The 23908-nt window shown below is 35.1% G+C and overlaps 1 pseudogene; it reads right to left on the bottom strand.

Annotated features, from left to right (window-relative positions):
• LOC131056621 (DNA topoisomerase 1 alpha-like) overlaps window positions 1-23908 on the bottom strand; it is a 66583-nt pseudogene that overhangs the window by 21832 nt on the left and 20843 nt on the right.

The raw sequence follows: 23908 nt of genomic DNA, 5'->3' as shown, positions 1-23908 counted from the left end.
AAAGTCTTCAAATTTAATGGCTTCCTTCTAGAGTCTTTTCAAACCTTTAATGGTTTCCCTTAAAGTCTTCAAACTTAATGACTTCCTTCTAGAGTCTTCTTAAGCCTTTAAAGGTTTCCTTTAAAGTCTTCAAGCATTTAATGCTTTACCTTCTGTTTTCTCATTTAAATAAATTAATATTTATTTAAATATCTATCCAAATGCAAATTACACCATTTCATTGAAATAAATGATTTTATTTTAATTGAAAATTCTAAAATTCCTCCCACTTGCATTCTCCTACAAAATCCACTTGCATGCCTAAATCCCTTCTAGATTCTTCTAACTCCTTCTAATTAGCCTAATTCACCCCCTAAATATTGTCACATTCCTAAACAACTTGAAGTCACTTTTCAAAGCCCTCAAAGTCTTTGAAAGGCAATTAAGGCTTTAAGTCTTCAAATGGTTAACCTCTAAAGTCTTCCAAACCATTAAAGGCTCTTACATAACCATTTATGGTTAACTCACTTTTTACCTTTCGTTAGAGACTTTCCTCTAACTTAACCATCTTTTTGATTCATGGGTCTCTTCAAAGCATTTATTTCTTTGACTAAGGTAACCATTTAACCCTTGCACATTCATTTATCCCTTGGATAAAAGGAATATCCATTAACCTAACCCTAACCCAACCCCCTAGGGTAACCATCATGTCCCCTCAAGCATTTAATGCTCCTTATCTCTCCTCTCAAGCCTCCTCATGGTGACACTTGTCAACATGGGATTGGGTTGAAAGTCTCACATAGATTGAATGTCTTTCAATCCTAACCCTTGTTAAGATTGTTCAATCATAACCCTTCATTTCCCCATTTCTTCTATAAATAGAACCCTTCTCCTCAAGAAAACAAGGAAGCATTAGAGTATTGTTTTTATACGGGTATTAGCATAGAGATTTTTCATAACATCACTATCTACACTTGTATAGCATTTGTTTATCATATTCAACCATCTTGAATCTCCATATGGCATCCATGGCTAGTGCTAAAAGCTGAGAGCTACACTCATGTGGAAGTTGGAGAGGAGAGGAACAAGAGAGGAGCAACTATGAGCATCTTGATTAGAATTTGGAGGAGTATAGTTTATCTATTCTATGTTTGTATGCTTTCTATTTCATGCGTAATATCTCTCTTGATATGCCTGTTTAGGATAATCTTTTGTTGCTAACACTAACATTTGTTTCTTGTGCTCTTGTGTTTGTTGCCATCGAACAGATTTTCTAATCCTTTTTGCAGAGCATCATTTGGTGAACCCGACATGAATCAAATACCCAACAACATTTTTTTTGTTTAAAAAACTAACTTTTGACTGTTTAGCTTGACACACAGGTCAGACTTTGGCACTTTTGTTCACGCTTTAGCGCTATTGTTTTTGGTATTCTAGCACTTTTGTTCTTACAATAGCACTATTGTCCAAGAATTAGCGCTTTTGTTCATTAATTAGCTCTTGTGTTTCTTTATTAGCACTTTTGTATTGTTGTAAAAATCTTTTCTTTTAGCGCTTTTGTATATATTGTAGCGTGTTTGTGTTAAGTAGCGCTTCTGTTTTCACACAAAGTAGCGCTATTGTAACAGAACGTTGTAAAAAATGTCATATAACTGATAAAAAAAAAAAATTAGGCTTGTGGAAGCCCACCATATGGTCGTATTTTACTAACTATTTGCTTCATGTGCAGGTTTTAAACTAACTCTTTTTTTTGGCTTAAAAATAAAAAACACTTCATTTTGGTGCTCTAAAACTTATAAACAAATTTCATTTATTTGCAAGTTAGGTTCACTTCATTTTGGTGCTCTAAAACTTACAAACAAATTTCATTTATTTGCAAGTTAGGTTCACTTCGTTTTGGTGCTCTAAAAACTTACAAACAAATTTTATTTATTTGCAAGTTAGGTTCACTTCATTTTGGTTCTCTAAAACTTACAAACAAATTTCATTTATTTGCAAGTTAGGTTCACTTCGTTTTGGTGCTCCAAAAACTTACAAACAAATTTTATTTATTTTTAAGTTAGGTTCACTTCATTTTGGTGCTCTTAAACTTACAAACAAAATTCATTTATTTGCAAGTTAGGTTCACTTCATTTTGGTGCTCTAAAACTTACAAACAAATTTCATTTATTTGCAAGTTAGGTTCATTTTAGTGCTCTAAAACTTACAAACATTTTTTTTTTGTTTGCAAGTTAGGTTCACTTCGTTTTGGTGCTCTAAAACTTACAAACAAATTTCATTTATTTGCAAGTGAGGTTCACTTCATTTTGGTGCTCTAAAACTTACAAACAAATTTCATTTATTTGCAAGTTAGGTTCACTTCGTTTTGATGCTCTAAAAACTTACAAACAAATTTTATTTATTTGCAAGTTAGGTTCACTTCATTTTGGTGCTCTAAAACTTACAAACAAATTTTATTTCTTTGCAAGTTAGGATTCATTTCATTTGGTGCTCTAAAACTTACAATCAATTTTTTTTCATTCCAAGTTAGGGATACACTCTATTTTTGGTGCTTAAAACAAGACAAATCTCATTTCTTGCATCAAATTTTAAAAAAAAAAAGCACAATCCACACTTCAATTTTGGGCAAGTAAAAAGAACAATCAATTTGTGTCATTATTTGTTACAAAATGATTTTACTTCATGCAAACGTGTTTTTCATTAAGTTGACCAAGATTTCAAATTCTAGTTTACTCAAACATATTGCCTTTGAAGTTAAAAAGAACATCATGATTGTTGGAGCAACATCTCCAATTAGATAGAACACCATTGCAATGACAAGTTAAAAAGAACAAGTGCATTTCATTTTTGGCACATTTGTGCAAAAAGAGTTTGTCGAGTGGTCCTACTTCTAACACACACTATCCTCTCCCTTGGCTTTCCTAGTCCTACGTGCAAGAGAAAAGTGTTAGTAACACTCAAGTTTTATCTTTTTAAGAGAGGCCTGCCAAGAGATCGGTCACTCTTGGGAATGACCTCGCGCGATAAATCATTCAAGCCTCTATAGAAATCAGGTGAGAGCGAAAGTTGTAGCCTTGGGTATAGTTGTTCCTATAGTGTAAGTTGTCAAAAGGACAAACGGGCCCCACCACAAGTTACAAGGCTCTTAAGTGAGTCACTATAGAATGAACTTATGTCCAAAAATATTGAACATTACTAAACACCTTTAAGTAGTAGCCCACCTATTCTAATGATTGAGGATATTTGTGATACATTCAATGCAAGAGCATAGAAGGTTTTGCTCCCAATATACTCACCATACATATTTCCTTGAGTAGAAACATAGCTTTTTGAAAGGTTACTTGTAGCCTGATAAAAGTGGTGACTCTTCCATCATAGGGATCATCTATTTGTTATGCTCATGCAAGACTTGGTATATCACATCCTTACCTGCCACGACGGGATTCATAAGGTATGTAATACTAAAGTTGAAGAAATATCAAGATGTGGGTTGAACTTATCGCAACTGGCCATTTGACCTTAGGGATAAAGAGTGTTTGAAGTATTTTCATTTTGAGTCAAGACCAGTGCAAATTGAGTCGACTTCGGGCTTTGGAAAACACCTAAAATATATTTAAAGGAAAGGGTCATAAAAAGTCCAAGGATTGGGTTGATCTAGACCCATACTTATTTGTGCCTTTTTGAGGCAACATTCTTGTGTTTGTGTGCTTTCTTTGTTTTCTTGTCAAAGAAAAATCAAAAATAAATTCCGAAACAAGTATTCATCCAACACAAACATTTTTCAGAAACCAACAAAGGATCAAAATCAAACAACAAAAGTATCAAACTATATGACCATTCTTCACATCTTGAGAAAGAAGAGTCTTCATCAACACATCTACTTGAAGAAAATACCATTAAGCTCAAAGGCTCTTATCAAAAGGAGGAAATTTTTCTATCTTAATAGACAAATCTTTGTCTCTAATAGAGATTTTCTACATCACATGTGTCTCTATCTTCAAGGGAAATCAAAAGAGTTTGATCAAGAGTCATTAAACTGCCGAGCTTTTATGCAATATCACGCTTTGAGTTATCACAAAAACAAAGGAGGCAAGATCAATCTTGACTTCTTTCCAGATATTTGCATGACATATAACGTAGCTCGGGAAGAACCACCAACTCCTGAAAGAGAAGAAGAAGAATTTGTCTCATATGTGACACAAAGCTTTTATTGAAGTTAACATTTCATCCATTACCTCATTCACATCATTACTCTGTTTCAACTCCCAAAAAATTAAGAAGTTCTTGTCCTAAGTTCTATTTAGACATTGCTTGAATCAAACACAAAAACATCACTTTTTAGAGTGTCTCTACATCTAGGATAAACTCATCCTAAAATGAATCTCTACGCAGGTTAAAACTAGTCTATGGGTGAATCCTCTCATTACTAGGTAGTTAAGTCTGTAACACATCTTAGATTTCTCTAAACCTTATCATATCACACTTTGTCAAACACAACAAGAAATTCAAGAAAGAACTTTGGTAACATCTACCTTTAGTACTAGAGATCCATATGCAAAACACCCCACCAAACATAAATCTCTCATTTCATCAACAAATCATCATCATTTTCACCCAACTTCAACAAAAACTTGTAAACAAAATGGCTCAAACCAGATCTAGAACTAGACATATGGAAATTGAGGAAGAAGAGGAGGAAAATCTCAATGAATTCCAATAAGCCCTGGGAGGAAACATAAATGACGAAAATCCAGGTACTCCTACTCTTACGGCAATAGAAAGGGCACAACACAACCCTCTCTTTAATCGACTGTTTGATGAAATACTCAGGAGCAATGTTGATGCTCACTTTTTAAGACTTGCTCAAGAAGGAGCCAAACTACCCTTTGACTTTGATGTTGCACAACTAAGGAAAGAATCACAATGACAAAGTCGCAATGAGGAAAAAAGAGGTCGAGATCACATCATATACAACCTTCATCAAGGTAATCCCCCACCTCCTTCTCCTCCAAATGAAATAGAAATGTTGCGGCAACAAGTTGAAAATATCACCCAACAACTTCATAGTGGTGTGAAAACTAATCAATTTTCACTCAATGACATTTGTCCCTATCCCTTTGATAGGAATCTTCATATGCCACCTTTTCCACGAGGGTTTGAAACACCCATGTTTGAAAAGTATAGAGGAAAATGAGATCCTAATGAGCCTTTTCCCCCAAAGCTTGGGAGGAACAACCACATCATGGTTTTCCCGATTACCAGGTGGCATTAGGACATTTGAAGAACTCATCTAGAAATTCCTAGCACAATACTCACACAACATTGAACGTGATATCACCATGGATGATCTATGCAACACTAAACAAAAACCAGGTGAACTATTTTTAGTCTTTCTGCAACGATGGCGTCAAATGTCTAGCAGATGTTCTCTTCAGTTACTTGAACAAGAACTAGTGGAAATATTTATTTCCAACTTAAACAAAGAAATGGAATTTCACCTAGATGTAAAAGACACAGATTTTTTCAATGACATGATCACCAAAGGCTTAAAATGTGAGCGGGCTCTCATCAAGAAAGGGCTTATCAAAATCTACAATGAACCAAAAGATGGCCCTCATCCACGCTTCAATAGTGACAAACCTAATTTCTGGAACAAAAACAAAAATATCGTGTGGATGCAAGAACTATCAAAAGTGCACAACTTGTGGTTCGATTTGCAGGATAGAATCCCCCACCCAAGAATAACACAGTTGCTCCTCCAAATCAAGGCTGCAACACATCTCAAGAAGAACCCAGACAACGTCAACAAAATTTTAAACCAAATCAAACATACACTCCCTTAAGAGAACCCATCTAAATCGTGTTACATCAGTTGGTTTCTCAAAATCTGGTAACCTTACCCAAAACATAAAATTATGAACCTCAAGTCAAACCTTCATGGTGGAGGGATATTGAACATTGCGATTTCCATCAAGGGAAAGGGCATAAGACAAGCAATTGTCGTAGATTGAAAGATCTTATTCAAGATCTTATTGACCGAGGTGAAATCAAAATCGAAGGACACCACCCCAATGATCATTTCGTGTTAAAAAATCCACTTCCATCACAAGATCAAAGGAGTCCTTCCACTTCAAGGAGAAACATAGACACCATTGATTATATGCAAGCAACGTATAGTTGCACTATGAATCTCCTATACAATGCCAGTGAACAAATTGCAACTATTACCATAAAAAATCCCAGCTCCACTTGCAATGTTGTTACACGTCGCGAAAAGATTACCATAAAAGTAGCTCCACAAGGCACCACATCTATCCCAAAGCAGTATAACCTTGTGGACCAATTAGATAAAATACCCGCACTAATATCTATCTTAGAGATATTGCGCCTATCTCCATCTCATAAAACAATCTTGGATCAAGCTCTCCAAGAGGTGTCAATTCCTGCAAACCTAAATACAGATCAGTTCCAAACCATGGTCGGAAATCTAAGGTCATCACCTTGTCGCACTTTTTCTGAAAGTGACAACACATCCTTCCAGCAACCTCATAATGCCTCACTCCACATTGAAGGGTTTATCAACCAGCATAGGATCAAGCAAGTCTTGATCGACAATGGAGAAGGCCTGAATATTTGTACACTACAATTAGTCACTGCATTGGGATATGCAATTGAATAAGTGGATCCCCACAAGAAGATTACAATCAAAGCTTATGACGATGCCGTGTTCATCCAAAGGAGTTGTTGTATTACCAATCCGAGTGGGCCCTATGGTGAAACACATCATCTGTCAAGTCCTGGACCTTCCTCTGCCATACAATTTGTTGTTGGGAAGACCTTGGATACACGCCATGCAAGCCATTCCATCCACTTACCATCAGTGTATCGAGTTCCCGCATAATGGTGTAGAAATCACAATCCTGGGGGATTGAAATCCCTTTGCATATTGTCATAATATAAGTCATCAACCAGAGATTACCGTTCCCAACAATAGAGAAGCCATCTCCTCCACCTCATACGTAAGTCCAACCTCTCTTTCTAGTTCAAACACTACTATACCCAAGCAAGAGAAGCTTAAGATGAAAATAACAGAAGAAGGTCCTGGAGAGTACAATCTAAGCCAACTCTTTTGTGTTGGACAAATGCCCACTTCTCCTAGAACACATGGAAAACCTCAACAGGTACTCCAAACGTCATTGGTGAAAACAGCATGTACTTTGACACCTTGCATCCTTGGAAAGAGTCAAGAAGAGGAAACCAGAGATGAAGACTTAGTAGAATGGATCTATAAAGATCCTATCACCATCGACATTCTACAAGCTAAGCTTCCCACAGATCAATATGGAAAAGGTCTTCTCATTATGCAAAGAATGGGATATGATGGTCGAAGTGCTTTGGGGCATTGTAAGCAAGGGCAACATGAGCTGCTGCAACTGAAATTAAAACCCAAAGATAACACAGGCTTAGGCTTTCAAAAAGAGATCCTTCCTAAACTCAGATTTAAAGGGAAACCCAGCAAACCACTATATCAACCTACTATAAAGAGGTCGCCTTTGACTATAAAAGCAGCACCCAAAAACATAGCAACCGCCCCATTGAGTCTAAAAATCCCAGCAAACCCATCTACAACACTAGTCATCCCATCAATCGAACCAGCAACACCATCAGCAGTAGCAATAACATCAATAGTCCCCTTAGCAGCAACAACTATATCAAAATTCCTGGCAGTATCGACAACACTGGCAATTCCAGCAAAAGCAGCAAATTCAACACTACCAATCCTCCCTGTATCGGATTCATTGATCCCCATAATTCTTTCTACAACACCGATCATTTCATCTACAAAGGTACATCAACCAATCACACCTACAGTATTTAACTCAAAAGATATCCCAGTATGGTACAGTAATCAACTACTGGAAAGAGAAACTGACTAGCATGAGTGGGAATTTGATTCAGTGCAGCTTAACACTTTAGATGAGGAAGATACATCACCACCTCCACCCCACAAAGACATCCTTGCTTACGGAGAAGCACAGATAAAGACCTCTTGGGTTCCTAAACTGGAAACTTCTTCCACAGACCCTACGTCACATCCTACGCCTAATTCTGACAGGGAGAGTACCATCAACAACCTTCACCACAATGTCTTAACCCTCACTGACACATCTAACGAACTCAACCTAATCAATGAGGTAATTCCCATTATCCATCCTGAACTCATCAAATGGAACCAACCTAATCCCCCATGTCTTGATCACTTCCAAAATGATGAGGCAATCTTTGACTTTTTGGAACTACGGGATAACATACCAAGTGGGGATCACAAAGCTGGATTCTCCATAGAACTTAATAGCGCAACATACTTTGGGGTGGATGCCAAACCTGTCAGATGCAAAAACATTACAATAAAAAATGGATCTTCCAGTGAAAACCACATTGTGGCATTGTTTGATCCCACAAAAGTAAAAAGAAAGAGCGTATCCAATGGTGAAAACCTCTCTAAGGTGCCTGAGGATGAAAGGTTTGACATTCTCCCCTCTAGTACACAATAGGAATGATACAACATTGGGACTCCTGAAACTCCTCACCACATACATCTGGCATCTCTTTTTACTTCAGAGGAATAGCCCAAGTTTATTGAATTCTTCCAAAAAATCCATATTAACTTTGCATGGTCATATGCAGACATGTCTGGTCTTGATTTGGATTTAGTCATGCATCACCTCACCGTCACTGTAGGAGCCAAGCCTGTCAAGCAGAAACTTTGCAAGATGCATCCTCAGATTGTAATACTAGTCAAAGCAGAACTTAAGAAACTGCTGGATGTTGGTTTTATTAGACCAATTGATTATGCAGATTGGATCTCCAATATTGTGCCTGTTAGTAAACCAAATGGGGGCATCCATATTTGTACTGACTTCAGAGATCTAAACAAGGCATGTCCTCAAGATGACTTACCCCTACCAAACATTGACATAATAGTGGACCTAATAGCAGGACATGCCATGCTTTCACTCATGGATGGCTTTTCAGGGTACAATCAGATAATGATCACACCTGAGGATCAACATAAGACAACCTTCACATGTCCATGGGGCACATACTGTTGGAATGTAATGCCTTTTGGTCTCAAGAATGCAGGAGTGACCTATCAAAGGGAAATGACCACTATCTTCCATGATATGATGCATACCATAATGGAAGATTATGTTGATGACTTACTAGCAAAATCACTCACAAGAGAAGGTCATCTAGACATATTAGAGAAAATATTTGATAGACTAGAACAATATCATGTTTGACTCAACTCAAAGAAATGTGTCTTTGGAGTAACCTCAAGGAAACTTCTATGATACATTGTCTCAAGAAAAGGCATTGAGGTTGATCCAGCAAAGGTCAAGGAAATCATGGACATGCCACCACCAAAGAACATCAGTCAACTAAGGACATTACAAGGGTGGCTATAGTCCATCCAAAGATTCATTGCACAACTGGCAAATAAGTGCCACCCATTTACACACCTTCTACACAAAAATATCCACTTTTAGTGGGATGCTAGATGCCAGCAAGCATTCTAGATGCTTAAAGATTATCTCATGAATACGCCATTGTTGATCCCACCAGATCCAAGTAGGCCTCTATTCCTCTATATTTCAGCAACTAATACAGCCTTGGGTGTACTATTGGCACAACACAATGGAGTAGGGAAAGAGTGTGCTATTTACTACATCTCTCGCACACTGGTTGGCTATGAACTCAATTAAACCCCTATTGAGCGAGCTTGCATAGCAGTAATCTTGGTAGCCCCTAAACTAAGGCACCACCTATTAACACACAAGGTACAACTCATTGCAAATATCGATCCACTCAAGTACTTACTCAGTAAAGCCGCATTGACTAGTCGCTTAGCCAAATGGGTGATGATTCTAACTGAATCTGACATCGAGTATTTGGATTGTAAGTCTATCAAAGGGAAAGTTAATGTAGATCAGTTGGTCGATGCACCACTCATAGGCAATCATCCTCTCATTTCCAATTTTCCAGATGAAGAGATATTCATGATCACAGAAGCACAACCATGGAAACTATACTTTGATGGTTCATACACTAGGCATGGCTTGAGGGTGGGCATTCTGTTTATCACACCTCAAGGTGATAGCATCCCAAAGTCTTAAAAGCTCACATTTCCATGCACAAACAACATAGCAGAATATGAGGCCTTGATCACAGGACTCAGGCTAGCCATACAATGGAAGTTACAAGAACTGCCACTATATGGTGACTGTCAACTGGTCATTTGACAAGCAACCAATGAATATCCAACCAAGGATGACAAACACATGCCATACAAGCAAATGGTGGACTGTCTAAAGGCATCATTTACTACTATCACCTTTGAGTAGATACCTAGAGATCAAAATCGAGCTGCTGACGCTATGGCTACTATTGCATCTCTCCTAGATCTTCTGCAAAATTCAACATGCTATGAGTTCTTGGTCGAATAGCTTTGGATTCCTGCTTATGATATCCTCGAATCCAAGATGATATGTCATCTTGTCGGTTCTCAATCCCCATGGTATGGTGAGTTCTACACCTACCTTCACGATCACACCCTTCCTCCTAACCAATCGAATAACCAATGTAAAACCTTCATTCGCCAAACCGCTCGATATATCATTATTGTTGAAACCCTATACCGACACAGTCTTGATGGTACTCTCCTTTGATGTCTGGAACAAGATGAGATAACAAAGGCCTTGGAAGAGGTACATGAAGTAATTTGTGGGATTCACTCAAGTGGCCCATCACTAGCCAAGAAGATCATACGAGTTGGATACTATTGGCCATCCATGGAAAAAGACTCCTACTACTTTGTCAGAAAGTGTAAGAAATGCCAAGTTCATGGAGACCTGATACATGCACCAGCACAGGAACTACAACCAATCACAACACCATGGCCTTTTTTTCAATGGGGACTTGACCTCGTGGGTAAAATCCATCCATCTTCATCAAACAGCCACAAATTCATTATTACCGCCACCAAATACTTCACAAAGTGGATCGAAGTTGTTCCACTTACCCAAGTCACTGGCAAGCAGATCGCCTCATTCATTCTCAATTACATCATCTACCAGTATGGTGTACCCACGTCCATCATCACAGATAACAGTCTTCCATTCAGGAATCAAGATGTCTGTGAACTTTGTGAGAAGTTTCACTTCCAACACTGCTTTTCCACTCCCTATTACCCACAAGGAAATGTTCAGGCCGAAGCATCAAACAAAAACATATTGAGAATCCTCAAGAAGACAGTCAATGATGTCGGTCATGATTGGCATGTTCAATTAAATCCAACACTATGGGCGTATCGAACTAGTATTCGAACCCCTACAGGCGCAACTCCTTACTCACTAGTCTATGGTGCAGAAGCCATCCTTCCCATCGAGGTTGAGATACCATCTCTATGGGTTTCCTTGCATAATATGATAGATGATGAAGCATACAGAGTATCACGTCTTCAAGACTTGGAACTACTTGATGAGAAATGACAAGCTGCATACAACCACCTCAAAGCCTATCAACAACGCATGAGAAGAAGCGATAATCATCGGGTTAGACCTCATACATTTGAGGTAGGTGATCTTCTTCTTCAAGAGAATCCTCGTAACCAACCAAACAGAGAACATCAGGGAAATTTTGAATCAAACTGGCTAGGTCCATATGTTATCATTGTTGTATTTGGGTCTGGGGCGTATCAGTTGGCTACTTCAGAATGAGAACCGCTAGAAGATCCAATCAACAACATGCACCTCAAATAGTTTTATACATAAGATGTATAGAGCATCAAGCTCCCATACATACCGGAAAAATACCAAAAACATTCAGAAAAATGTCCTGAAGAAAATACAAAAACATCAAAATAGTAAAGAAAAATCACACATCCAAATGGTGAACAACCACTCTGGTGGCACCTTGGGTAAGTGTGATGGTGAAAACCTAGCAAAGAGGTGCCACTCGTAAAGGGTATGGCTCCATTTTGTTCTGATTGGCTCCATTTTGTTTCAGGCTTGTTGCGATCACATTCATTACATACACACATCCATCCACCCAAACCATGGTTTGTTATTGATCTGCAATCAAGAAAATTACTTCATGCGTCTTGCATCCCACTTTTTTTCATAGTCATGTCTAACACTAGGGCCAATGCCCTTAACCTATTGATAGAAGTGGATTCTACATTACTTGTGATTCAATGGGTTCTTCATTCAAAATTGTCTCACAAAATACCAAAAACATTCAAAACAATCACACAATACCAAAAACATTCAAACAATCACAAAATCCAAAAAACATCATAAAACATCAAAAATCTGTTGCAAAAGAATTCTACATTCATTTGAAAAAATCCTATTTCTAACATAAACAATTGCAACAAAATTAACTAAAACTGCATTTAAATTGTAAATATTTCTTAATGATTTTACATTGTTTATATCCTTAGCTATGAAATTACTAAAAATGCACTAAGCTATACTAAAGTAGCAACTTACATCTAAATAAGAGATAGGAAAAAAGGGAAGAGAATGCAAATTTACAACCGATATAGGCATAGGTGATAAACTAAATGAAAACATTCTAAAACAAAGCAATATCATTAAAAATTTCTCATAACATACTTGAGAAAAAAATATTCATACATTGACTTGTCTAATTCTGACAAAATGATTATCTACCTTAACAATATTCATGTAGCATATTAACTTACCTTTGTGCTCATTTGTTTCTTCTTTTCTTCTTCTTTAAGATGCCATTAATACTTTTGGATGACATGTTTCTTCCCCAAAACTTGCTTCCAATCACACTAAAAGTTTTCTACAAAAATTGGTTTTGTAGCATAAGCTGTACTTTTCACTTTTGCAAATAAAGTGGCAACCTACAAAATCAAAACATAGAAGAATCTACATATTCTTAGAATATTGAACAAGATTATAGATAACAATGTAAATAAATATACAAAAAAACAAAAAGCTCAATAAACAAGTGAATCACACTTACAAAAATTCTGAAAAAAAGTAGTAACATTGTAGCATGTTACATAGAAAAACACAAAAAAGGACAAAAATAAAAACCAACAAGATCTCACCTCATCTTCATCGGGAGAAAGATCAACTGGCTTCCCATCATAAAGCATTTTAACTCCATGTGGCTTATAAGGCAAAGGGAAAATTACTCTGTTGTGCTCCAAAGTTGTCCACTTCTGATTGTCCACTTTTGACCTTCACCAAGTCTAGAAGGTAAATTTTGTGGACAAAAAAATAAGTTTTATTTATTTTATGTCAATAAAGGATGTAAAAGTTAACTTAAAACATTGTCAGGGTGAAGTGTTATCGATCAACATGATGGAGAAACTGGAGCACATGAGAGTTCACTCACCCATAAAAATAAGAAAAATAAAATATTTTTTACTAAAGGCATACAAATATCTTGCTTAAAGTTCCACTTCTAATATTAGTTATTATAATGAATCCTAAAGAAGCAAAAATCATTTGGGGAAAAATTCAGCAAACCAAAAGTATTTAAACAAATGAAGTAAACATTATGGACACATTGTGAGCTTAAAATGTGAAAAAATAAGAAGATAATTTTTAATGAATGTGATGATCAATGAGAACCTTTTTTAGCTAAAAGCTGCATGTTTCAAATGTAAGAAAGCTGACTGGAAATAGAAAGAATTCTTTAAAAAGGCAACAATAAAACCTAAAAAATTACAAAGAAAATCAAATGGTGTCGATGCACACAAAGATCAAGTGAAGCAAAATACTCCTAGAGTGTAACATCTCTGTAGTAAGTTCTCATCTCTCTGGAATCATAAAAACAACTTTGTAATTCTTTGGGATTCATGTATCTAAAGAAAAATGCCTAATTTATCTCTACAAAGTGAGGAGCCTATGGTACTTATCATGCAAGATCCAATACATGCCCTCAAAGCAACTCTTGCTCAAAGGCTGAAAAACACCAAAAGAAATAAACTACAAGTTAACTCTCTACGATTCGATAAATATATTAAGTTCAAAATAAACAAAGGAATTGAAATAAAAGCAAGATGACAGACAATAACTTGAACATACAAAGAAAAGTATAACGAAAAGAAAATTCAATTTTCTCCTCTTACAAAAATAAAAATAGCTGCAGACATTTTTTCATATCAAATAACTCTAAATAACCCAATTCAAATCAAATAAATATTAGTTAATATATGGTTCTAAGAAAACCAAAGAAGTCTTTGCAACTACAAGCTATACAAGACCATCTTACAAGGGCTTCCAGACAAAGTTGAAACCAGGTTCACAAATTGGCGTTCAAACAAAGAATCTGTTGTACTTTTCCATAAAATATGGCAGCACTGCAAAGATTCAAAATTAGTTAGAAGATTATACAAGGTCGACACCAACCAGAAGCATTATTTAAAAGGTTTTGGTGCAGATTCAGTAAAACATGGTCCTTACACAATTTCATAACAGTTCTATGCTATTTTCGGCAATAATAGGCCCCTTGTTGCTTTTAAAGATCGCTATTGCAGGGATTCCAACATATTTTGACAAAATGGGGAGCATAAATGTTTTATTGTAGTCACCTAAGGTTTTTCATTCATTTTCCTTAAAAGAAACAACTGAAATCCACATTAGTGTACTTAAAAGACATTCTCACTTCACGAATAATGAAGGCATAGATCATAATCATTATCTATAAGCAAATCCGAAACCATCTAATCCTATTAATGAAAACTATGTGTCATATAGACACATTAGGTTAGACAAAAAAAATTCTATTTACAACTATTTTTAAGCATTCCAAATCTTTGACAAAATTTTTGTTCAAGTCCTTAAAAGATGCATTTTGACATGCAAATTAGAAATGTTGGTAAATTTTGAAATGAGAATTCATTGATTCAATGAAAAAAAAAAGAATGGATGATGATACTGCTTCTTCAAAGTTATTTACTCATTCTAAAAATAATTGAGATAGAATGGGCTCTTCATTAGTTCAGACAAACTTGCTACATTAAGAACATGATCTTATGCACACATCAAATATGGAGAAAGTTATCATTGGTGCATACATCATCTTTACCTCGATAATATTGAACAAAATGATTTGGAATAATGAGCATATTGACATGATGAGAACTTCTGATAAATTAAGGATTTAGTTTTCTTCTAATTCAGTGCTAAATTTTGTGTGTCATCTTTTGTGGGTGTAATTTGTGGGATCATTATGCCTTGAGTTTGAGTGTGTCTAATGTTTTCATTTAATTCATATACATGATGTTTAATTGTCATGTATTTTCTTTTAGGCAGTTTGATGGGTGTATTCTATTGTTTATCAGTGCTTATGGTCAATGATTTTACATGCTTATAAAAGTAATAGTTTTTTTAAAGAGAGCACACTTCTTAAATAAATAAATAAGAGACTTACTCCACGTGATCTTTAAATGAGGTTTACTTTAAAATTAGTAGTTTTTTAAAAAGAAATTCAAATAAACTCCGCTTATCCACGTAAGAAAACCATGCAAGGGTAGATATTAAAATACTCTACAAAAAGCTTTCCCATCGAATTTAAAAAGGAAAGCATGAAAATTTAATAAAGAGAAACTAAATACAACTCATTTGAAACTCAGGTGGGCGGCGATAAATTTAGAAGAGATGATAATGGAAATTAATAAAAAAAAAGGAAATGACTTCCCTTCGTTCCTGTTCCATAGACATAAATGGGGTTGGATATGTTGTCCTCATTTTTGAAATTTTGGATTTTTAAAAATGTGACAATCCTTATAATTTTTTTCTTAAAATACGTCATTTTTGTTCCAAGACATGCTTCCCAAAGCAAAATTTTTGTTTTTTGTTGAACTGGACTGATCTTCGATTCATCCTTGTTTCAAATTTTATTGTGAATTCGTTTTCTATGTTTTTCCTTCAAAATCGAGTTTTATTCTCTTGGACTATAAGTGAAAAATTTTCTTTCCTTTACAAGTTTAGAGTTTCCTTTATGTTTTAGTGTTGTAGAGGTTTTTTCTAGCAATTACATGTGAACTTTTTAAAAGACTTGTAACTTGTAACTTGCTTTTTATTTCCCCTTTCCCCTTTCCCCTTTTTGTCTTTTAAGTTGTTTGTAGGAACTTTTTAGACAAATTACAAGTTAAATTAAAAATACAAGTTTAATGAGAACTTGTAAGTTCTCATAAAAGTTCCTACTTTGTGCCTTTAAGTTGTAATAGGGATTTTACTTCCCTATTACAAGTCTTTTTAAGTTTTTATAGTGTTTTTATGTTTTATGTCTTTTAGTTGTAATGGAAATTTTATTTCCCTATTACAAGTTTTTATGTTTTTATTTGTTTTAGTTATAATGGGGGTTGTCGTTTTGCTCTTTATTTTTGTGCTTTTGTTCCCTAGAAACCCGAATTTGCTCAAGTGAAGGAAAAAGTGATGCAATTTAAAAATTGCAAAGGGGTTTTAGAAACCTGATTGCATCTTTGGAGGACACGTTATGCTTGAAGTTGGAGACAAAGAAACCGATCTGTATTCTTGCTCACACAAATCCGATTTTTTTGGCATTATTCCCCTGAACCCATCCCACATTCTTGCTATGCAGCTGGAGATCGATGGTTGGTGCCATGTTTTTTAGATTCAATGGTTTTGGCAAACACATTGTGCATACATGTGAGGCATTTTGATTCTGTTTTCTACTGAGTTTGTTCCACATTTTGAGAGTATATATTTTGCCATTGTTGCCATGTTTGTAACACATTTTGCATCCTGCATTCAATGAAGATTGTTTGGCATCAAATGTGACTCTCCTTCCAAGCCTGTTTTTGTGTTCTAAGTTGAATACAAAACCGATTTGTTTGCTGCATGTAATACTAAAGTGGTGGCATCTTCATCTATTTATAGAGCATTTTAGTTCTTCCAAGCTCATTTATTTTGGTCTAGGGCATTCTTCAAGCAAGGTTCATTGAATACAAGTTGTAAATGTGCAAGATTTTCCCTTCTTTCATTTTTCCTATTTACTTGTATTCGGGTTTTCAAAACTTGATTACAAGTAACTATGGTAATGTTGACCTTCCCCCTTTGGTAAAAAGAGTTAATCTTCTTTTTACAAAAATTATAAATGTTGAAGAATTTCCATAAGACTCATTCATTTGATTTCAGGTTTTAAAAACCTGATTACAAGTTGAAGTTTTTCCCTTTTCCCAAGTTGTTAAGCTGAAAATATTCCTTCCCATACATGTACATGGTCATTCCTTCCATCTTCTCCTTCATGTCAAAATCCCTTTCTCACCATTTCATCCATTTTTCCCTTTTAAATTCTACTTGCAATCAAAATTTTAAAACCCGATTGCAATTATATATTCACTTGCAGTCAACCTTCCAGAACCTGAAATTGGTCCAAAATGCACTCAAAAACACTTGAAAATGAGTCTCTAGGGTCCAATTAAAGTGCAAACTTGTATTTTCCCATTACACATATGAAGTTTCATATTTATCCTCCATAATCACAAGTTAATGCTCTTGTTTTTCTACACATGTTATGAAGTCCCCAAAACCCAAAATTCACTTGTGAGCCCATTTTTGAATCAATTTATCCCTACCCATATCAGTCATGTTTGCACACACAACCTAAAAAATCAATAAATTAAGGCATGATCCTTATTTTGCAAGCAGATTCCAAGATTGGAGAAAGAACAACAACATGACGAAACCACACAAGGAGATGGCTAAGAGAATAGAATGCTTTCAAGATAGAGATAGGCTTCTTACTTCAACTTTGCAAATAACTTCTCTCTTGAAAAGTCAGTACTTCCCCAACCATGTGAAAGGTTGGAGTTTGTTGGTTAAAGACACAAAGACTATCAAAGGTGCAAGTTCTTATTCCAGTTCAAGATGTCATTTACCTCGATCACAGTATCTTGTAGCAGCATGAATATTTTCAAAATAGAGGATGATGTAATTAAAATAGTGTCTTTGAACACATAGAATAGTTCTAGAATTGTAATTTTCCTTTTGACAAAGTTTACTTGTAAAAAAAAACACAATTTTATAATTGCAAGTTTATCACTTGCACTTTTGTAATTACAAGTAAGTCAATTACAAGTCAATTTGGAATAGGACTTGTAATTTTGAATGTCTTAGTTAGTAGTTGGAATAAGTCATGGTGGTTGAGAGAATTTATCAAGCTAGTTGGGATCCTCCCGCCTTTTCCTCAAGACCCCTCTCATATAAATACTTGAAGGGGTCTATTGTAATTGATATATTTTGGCAATGCAACAAAATTCTGTTCGTTTATATGTGCACTCTAAAACTTTGAGCTTAGATGTAAATCAAATTGCTTTCAATAAAAGAGGCAAGTTGTGTTGAGACTTTGTGCCAATTCAAGTTGTTATGTGACGACATTTTTTGGAGTTGATTGTAATTTTTTTTTTATTGTTCGAGAGGGATTTAAATTCAATCTTGCAAACTTTGAGCTGCTAATTGCATTTGGAGATATAGGTTTGGTTTTCATACTTGGTCTTGCAAACTTTGAGTTGTTTATCACATTTGAAGCTAGTGTAGAAAGCTCAAGTAAGGAGATAACTTGTAGACTTTGTGTTGCTTTTATTTTTAAGACTTGTACATGTAAGGTGAAGTGCATTATATAGACAAACATTGAGTTGTTGTGTGTTGTACATTGTTATCATTTTGAGAAGGTTGATAGGACAGTAGAAGTGTTGAAGACTTTGTGCTTTCATTTCTATTTTCCTACCCCAGGGAAGTGACGGAGGTCTTTGTGCTTTCATGGAAACTTTGCTTCCCTTTATGTTCCAAAAATCCTACAAAAAAGTCTCTTTTCTATATTTGTTGTTATCTATTTCCAATTGCTATTACTTTTTTGTGAAGAGAAAAGAGTATAGTTTTTCTTGAAAGAAGAAAGATTGTTGTCTCGCCCATATTAGATTAGTTTATTTTGTAGATAGGGGGAGTCTTCCCTAATTAGGAGAGTATCATACTCACACACTATGGTTGAAACCATAATTTTGTACATTCCCCAGGTGTACAAAATTTTCAACCAACAGGATACTGGCAACAACAAAAAAAAGATTCTGCTTGCAGTTTTGTGGGGAAAGGATTCAAAAACTTGCAATTGAGGAGATAAATCACCCTATCATGACTGGAGAAAGAGGTAAGTCTATGCTTTTGTAATATAGATTGATTCTTATTTCAAAATCCTTTGTTAAGATTTGTGCATGGAATAAAGAAAGTGTTGCTTTTGCTATCCTAATCATGCCTTACCCTCTCAATAAGACTCAACATATAGATAGAAAGCCACTTGATGACAAATTTGCCTTACCTGGTGCCATTCTTGATGTGTATGTATATACACAAACAATGCATTCAACCACTAATATACTCGCTAATTAATTGGATCACCATCTTTGTTGTCAGTAATTACTTCCATGGTTTGTATCAAGCAAACCCCTTCCATTGTAAATACTTGCTTTCCATGAAGTTGTGAAAGGCTTGCGCTTGGGTGAATATTTGTCTTTAACACTTAAGCCCATACCATAACACTTATCCTAATATATTCCATATCCAAAGGCCTTCATAAATAACCCATGGCATGGTCTACTTGAACTAACCCAGTCCTCACAGAGACCCTATGATCATGAATAGGAATAATTCGCTATTTTCCAATCTAACCAGGTAAATTAAGCACTGTCATCCTTAGAATTCAGTTGTTAATGATTTATTTGTCATTTTATGTTTTTTAGTATCTGATACGTTGGTTCTATTAATAGTTTATGTTTGAAAACTACTTATAATGTTCACTGTCATATCATAGTTAACAGTACAAGATAATACTCCTTTCAGCAAGATATATTTTGTTAAATAAACCTTTTATGATAGGAAATTGATGTATTTTGTATTGGTGAGCTCTTAATGGTATCTGTTTCAAGGCTTGTCTTTATTTTGGCAACAACTTCATCAATACTTCTAAATATAGATTTTATAGTCTAGTTGCGCTATAGATTTAGAGGAAATTATCAGTAATATAGTGAGCAGAATATATTGATCAAAACTGTGTAAACCCTATTCAACATAGATGTATGGGTGCAAGGGGTTATTCACCTAAGTTATTTACAATATCTAAAATTTAGTATGTAATAGAATAAAAAAAAAGAGAGAAGTCTTGAATGAGGTTTTAAAATCTTTATGATAAAACTTCAATGTTTTATTTAGTTATAATAATGTCATAATGAAAAAGATATCTCAAGGGTAAGAAAATTTGTGTAGGAAAGAAATGTTTACCTTCAATCATAAACAAACAAAACTTACTATCAAAATGAAGCTTATGTTCGCCAATGATAAGGGAACATGTATAATAGTAATATGACTAGTTAGTTGAGGACATGATGAATCCTTTATCTTTAAAATTGATATTTCCATAATTATTAAACATGATTTTGTGCAATAAGGGATGATCCTCTTATGTCTCCATACATAGATATGTCCCCCTGCCATCCCCAAACTTAGGCCCTTTGTCCCCCATCACCCCTTCCCCAATGGTCATGGAACATTGCATGCTAATATTCAGACATTGTCTAATATGTTGCAATCATAATTAGTATAATCTCATTTTTCATAACTTGTGATAGGGTTCTAGTTTTGGTTGTTGGATTGTTTTGGCAAGCCTAATTATGGCAGTGGAAGTGCATTGGGAAGTGGTTTATCTTTTCCTGAAGATGGTCCTATATTAGAAACCAGGCCTGGTTTTGACCCAAGGGTGTGCAAGGGAGTGTAGGTTTTGTCCAGTTTAATGAAGATTTCCCTAACTGTAAATTTTGTCTGCAAAGTTCTATAATGTTCCTATGATTTCTACTTTAAGATTTCAAAATTTAGATGTTTGTTGCATCTAAAAAGTACCATTCTCTCACCATAACATGGTAAACCCTTGTAATATGTATAGTTAACCATTAAATGATGTCATATTACTAATGAATTTTTCTTGAATTTTACAATTGCTACAAATCAGTGGGCAGATGTCTAGGAACACTTATTTTGTATTGTTCACTTTTCAAAAGTAAATACATTTGTAAAAGCAAACAAATAATTGTGTCCAATATTAGAAGCTTTCTTAGGGTGAGAGTAATATTCATTTGAAATGCATATAAATATATTTCTTAGCATGAAACATTTCACTACAAAATAAACCAAAATTTGTTGTGTAATATAACCTTAGAAAAAACTTTTTTACATGAACTTTGATCTTAGGAACACTTGTTATCAATGGGTCATAAACAAGTACATAAGTTCATATCTAACTCAGACAACCAAGGAGAAGGAAAGTTACAAAAACTATCAACATGTTAGGCATTGAATGTGTCAATGTGCCTAGCAAATGAGATGCTCAAATATAATGAATTCAATACTAGGAAGGCCATGATTAAGTTCATATTGTCTAAATTGCATCCCTGGGATCTTACAAATCAATATACAATGCAAAAATATGCATCTTTCACAAAGTGAACAAAAGAAAGAATAGGAAGCACCATCCTATGATCATTGATCACACTCAAAGAAATATTTATGAATGAAATTCAACATATATTAAGGTTCACTGACATTATGTAATGGCTCATTAAAGTCAAAAGAACATTATGGTAAGATACAACAACATTATCTAATGGCATTTACAAGTCAAAATAGTTTAATGTTTGTATGTCATAGTAAGAAACATTGAAATTTTGAGTGATTACCCAATAAGGAAACACAAAATTTAAGTTTTGAAGTGAGTGTACAGTCCTATCAAATCTCTTTTAACAGATGAAACCTCAAGCAAATAGATAGTCAATATGCAAATGATTAATCTAAGTCATAGGGTTGAAATATATGGGATAATGAAATAGTTACTAGCACTCGCACTAAACAAGGTGCAATGGTTACGTCTGTTAGGATTCCCACAAATACTGAGAGGGGGTGTGAATAAGTATCTAGCTGGTGTACAAAATTTCTTATCTTAAAACATGCAGAACATATTATAATAGTGTACCGGTATGCAAGAAATAATGCAATAAGCAGAATTAAAAACATCCACATGAAAAGCACACCATGACACAAGGATTTAACGAGGAAACCCGGTGTGGGAAAAACCTCAATGGGATTTGTGACCCACAATATCCACTTACTGGCCAAAAAGAGAATATTACTTACAAGAGGGGCCTGCACATGCAGGAAGGCCAACTGCCTAGAGCTCACTACTCAATGGGAAGTCTCAGTGACTTACAATATGGATTATACAAATCCAATAACTTGTACTACTTTACAATATCATCTATAATGCCTGATTCAGTACCAGTTGTTGCTCTGCTTCTTACATAAACCCTTTAACCTATATTTCGCATAATAGGTCTGCCTTAATATTTCGCTTACATCACTTTCTTCTTCTTTCTTACAAAATGTCTACAATGATCTCTTTTATATATAAGAGTCATTTTACAACATGTCAAGTCGGCTTACAAAGTTTTAACAATAATAAACAAAATATAATATAATAAAATCCTGTCGGCCTATGTGCCAGTATACTTCTTTTCTTTGTGTCGGTGCCGGTGTCCTGAGTGTCGGTGTAGAGTATGATCATTGATGCTAGTGAACTATCTTGTTGGTGTAATGCCTTGCCGGTATAATGCCTTACCGGTGCCATAGGATTGTAAGGTTGCCATCAATGACAAAACCTTCAATCACCTACAATGTCTCATTGGAGTCTGCATATGCCAACAATCTCCCCCTTTGGCATTGATGGCAACATTCATGAGAAATTTCAAAAGTGTATCCAAAAATGTGAGGTCCAAAAAATGTTACCAAAAATGTGTGCTCCCCCTGAGCATATGATTCCTGTGATATTTGATTTTTCTCATCCCACTACTCCCCCTTTGGCATCAATGACAAAGGTTGTCAAGATGTCAGTAGAGTTTCTAGTTTCAACCTTGTAACTGGGTAGTTACAATTTGAAATAGATCTGCCAAAATCGAGTTTATACTCTCCCTAAACTTTTTACTATCTCTTATTTCTGTCTCTGTTCTTTTAACTGTACGGTGAGAAGCTGCAAATGCTCTACCGGTGTTTTTTGTCCCTGTATCAGTGCCTCAAATATTTCCTTCCGCAATGATGCCAGATAGTCCAATCTTGGACTCAGTTTTAATCTTAGATGCTTTGCCTTATTCACTATTCTCTCTTTTTCTCTTTCCAATTTAAGTAATTCTTCCTCAAAATTTGTTATCTTCTATTCAAAAACCTGAATATGTATCAGGTGAGTTAACAAAATTATCTGCAACTTTATTGATTTCATCCTATACCTTGCTCATCTTCTTATCTATATCTACAGTCAAAAAGTTTGTCTTTATAGGTGTCTTTGTACAGAGTTTTGTACTCTTTCAATAAATTACACAATTCCGGTAGAAGTATGTCAAAATCCTTGGTATACTTCTTTATCTGCTCATCAAAGAATTTTTGCTTTTCAATTTCCAATTTGTCCTTCAATGTCTCTTCCTTTATTTTCTTAATGTTCTTTGTGATATATTTACACAAGGTATCAAGTTGTCCTAAAGAATCTATATTGTCTATATTACAATTAGGAGCAATTACCTTCAAAATTGGTAGTGTGTCATCTATTGCCTTATAAGCTTGTGAGCTACAGTCTGTTATCTTTTTAATTGAATCTAATAGTACTTTAGTCACATTGGTTGATTTGTAGCTTGATGATGAACCTACATTCTGAGTACTGCCAGTGGAAGTAACCAAGCTTGTATTGACCTCTGGTAGGTCTGTTTGTGTTTGCATTTCCTTAAGCAATGGTTTTTCTACTTTTCCAGTTGCTGGTGGCACTGTTTCCTTAT

The sequence above is a fragment of the Cryptomeria japonica genome, chromosome 5 (assembly GCF_030272615.1).
Source record: "Cryptomeria japonica chromosome 5, Sugi_1.0, whole genome shotgun sequence".
NCBI classification, from domain to species: Eukaryota; Viridiplantae; Streptophyta; class Pinopsida; order Cupressales; family Cupressaceae; genus Cryptomeria; species Cryptomeria japonica.
This window is presented reverse-complemented; position numbering and strand designations above follow the sequence as displayed.